The sequence below is a fragment of the Octodon degus genome, unplaced genomic scaffold (assembly GCF_000260255.1).
Source record: "Octodon degus isolate 3935 unplaced genomic scaffold, OctDeg1.0 scaffold00035, whole genome shotgun sequence".
Taxonomy (NCBI): Eukaryota; Metazoa; Chordata; class Mammalia; order Rodentia; family Octodontidae; genus Octodon; species Octodon degus.
The window spans coordinates 3,733,007-3,736,413 of NW_004524611.1; positions in this window are offsets into that span (position 1 = coordinate 3,733,007).

Consider the following 3,407-nt stretch of genomic DNA (forward strand, 5'->3'; position numbering starts at 1 on the left):
AGCAGTGAATTTCTCTAAGTTACCTCATCTTGGCATTTAGTTACGGCACAGACTACCAGAAGAGCCCCCAAAGTGCAAGGCAGTGTTTCCCCCAGCCCACATCTGCTTGCTAATCCCCCAGGTGCCAAGGGGAAAACACGCTTCCAAAAAGCATTCGGCTGCACCTCTAAGAGGAAAAAAGATGGTCATTAATCTTGAGTACGTAAGTTAGTACTGACTGAAATGGGTATGCTGGGCTGTTATGGAATTGAAACCATTTATTTGAGAATCACACCTATCTTTAACCCCAAGGTAATTTTTTTTTCCTGCAAGGTAATTAAAAAAAACAAACCAAACAGGGGCCAGGGAGATGGTTCAGTAGAATAAGCGCTTCCCTTGCAAGCGCAAGGGCATGAGTCCAATCCCCGGTTACACAAAAAAATAAATAAAAAAGAAAAGCACAAGAAACATTAAAATTCTAGAGCCAGAAGCTGGGGAAGATGGCTCAGTAGAATAAGTGCTTGCCTGGCAAGCGCAAGGGCCTGAGTTCAATCCCCTGTTCTGAAAAAAATAAATTCTAGAGCCAAAAAAGTCCTTAGCGATAATATGACTTCTAGAACAAGTTTTTGTTTTACTCACTTACTGAGGCAGGGTCTCAACTCACAGGCATCCTCCTGCATCAGCCTCCCAAGAGCCGGGATCACAGGTGTGCGTCACTGCTGGAACAAGTTTATTTTAAAGCCCACTCTGCTAATTTGGGAAATGCCACTCTGGAACTATCTGGCTTAATTTCTTTCTGAACATGACAAGAAATACTAATTATGCACAGAATGGCCCACTGGTTGAAGAGTTTCTCCAAAGGGTGGTCAACAAGGCAGCTGAACCTGCACAGCCCCAGCCACTTGACGTGGCTTCGCCACAACGGAAACAGGGGCAGCCCCTTCCATAGAAGACTTCATCAAGCCTCCAGCCCAGCCACCCAGGAGCGGAGGCAGGATCGCCAAGATCCTGTCTCAAAAGAATCCCTAGTACAACTAAAATGAAGAATAAAAAGCAAAGCGCTGGGGATTATCAGTGGTAGAGCACTTGCTTTGCATGTGAAAGGCCCTGGGGCTCACTCTTGGCACAGAAAAAAAGCACACAAAAATGAACATTACAATTGTAGTTAGATACACATTTTAGTACCGTAATGCTAAACATAAATTCCATTACTAGACAAACATTGAGATGTCTTAAATATTTTATACCTAAGTCCTTTGTGTTATTAAATCAGCTTGCTGTAACCAACAAATGTTACCTCCTTTAAATTTTACTGTGGGGATTTTAACTTTGACTGCTATAATTGTAAAACAAAGAAGAAAAAATCAAAAGAAAAGTAATAATTTGATCTAATGAAAAAAAAAAAAAAAGTGAAGTCTTGCTATCACTATCAGCCGACACTGAAGTTCCCTAGCCTCTGTGCCTGCCTTTCTACCTGATGATAAAATGAATGACTCAAAAAAAAAAAAAAAAAAAAAACGACTCACATTAAAAGCAAAAGCATCTGGAAGGGGCCAGGGAGATGGCTCAATGGAATAAGCGCTTCCCTGGCAAGCGCAAGGGCCTGAGTTCAATCCCCGGATCCACAAAAAAAAAAAAAAAAAAAAAGCATCTGGAAAAAAAATGAAGTGGTCTCAGGGTTTTTTCAATCCTTTCTCTGCCACCCAGGAAGAACTGCTTCAGCTTCCTCAGCAACACCATCCGAGACCATCTGCCTTGACTGCTCTACTGTGGCTACTATCAGACCTTTCATTATTCTAGTACTTATCAAGGTGATGACTTTTTAAAAACTTGCAACTCGTGTGCGTCTTCCCTGGCAGATTCGAAGCTACTCCTATCGCATTTGTCACATGTATTATATTCTGTTATACCCCCAACTTCTAATAGTTAATGGATAAAAGTAGATAAATTCTGGTCCACTTTTTTTCACTTACTACATAAATCACAACCAATAACAAACTTTCTAGGTTGGGAACAAATATATTGCTGGACTCACGCTAAAGTTTTGCTGAGAGGAGTGGGACCGCAGCAAGAGAACCCCCAAGATTTTCCAAGAGTGGTAACAGAAGACACTGAAAGCCCCAAGGTCATACAACATGACTAACCTAAGTACACCATGGCCAACACAGCTCTAATCATCATCTTACACCTTGGAAAATACACAGAACAGAAAAATTTAAACAAAACGGATACATAATTTAAGAAATGTTTTAAAAAATCAAATTAAATGAATAAACAAATGTTAAGGAACATAATGCAATGGTTATTAATTAGGAAAATATTACGAAGCTTGGTCCATGTTCATATTAAATTTATTACAGCAAAAGACACCCCCATTAATCCCCCTCAAAGTACTCCCCCTCGCTCTGCACACACTTATCCCATCGTTCTTGCCACTCTGTGAAGCAGGTCTGGAAATCCTCCTTTGCCAGTGTGTCCAGCTGCGCCGTAACAGCTTCCTTGATGTCCTGAATGGATTCAAAATGTTTCCCTTTCAAGGCCATTTTGACTTTGGGGAAGAGCCAGAAGTCGCACGGCGCCAGGTCTGATGAATACGGGGGGTGAGGACACACGGTAATATTTTCATCAGACAGAAACTGCTGCACCAGGAGCGAGGTGTGATAGGGGGCACTGCTATGATGGAGGATGAAGCCGCTCGCCCACTTCTCGGGCCGTTTTATGCACACATCGTTGATTAACCGCTCTAACAGGCCCTTGTAGTATTCAGAGTTCACCGTAGTGTTCCTGGGAACAAACTCGGCTAGGACAATCCCATCGAGGTCAAAAAACACAATCAGCATCACCTTCATGGTGGACCCCGACTGCCGCGCTTTCTTTGCACGAGGGGCACTGGGTGATCGCCACTGAGAACCTTGAGTCTTGGTCTCTGGGTCATAACCGTAGACCCAAGTTTCATCTCCTGTGATGATGTATCTTAGAAAGTCAGAATCTGCAGCAGAACGCTCTAGCAACTCCAGTGAAATTGATAAGCGCTGTTGCTTTTGTTCCTCAGTCAGAACAGGGGGGACAAATTTCGCAGTCACTTGCCTCATGTTCAAATCTGTTGTTAAAATGCTTTGAACGGAACCGTACGAGATGTTCAGATCCTCAGAAATCTCCCTAATAGTCAACTGCCTGTTTGATCGAATTATTTCGCTTACTCTCTCCACATTCTCTTGGGTCTTCGATGTTGAAGGACGCCCGGATCGCTCATCTTCAACCGATTCACAGCCACTACGAAATCTCTCGAACCACTTATAAACGGTCTTCCTGGTCACGGCAGCGTCACCATAAACTAACTTTAACATTTCGTGGGTTTCTTTAGCACTTTTTTGCAGTTTGAAACAAAATTTCATGTTAATGCGTTGTTTGTAATCCATGGTGTACAG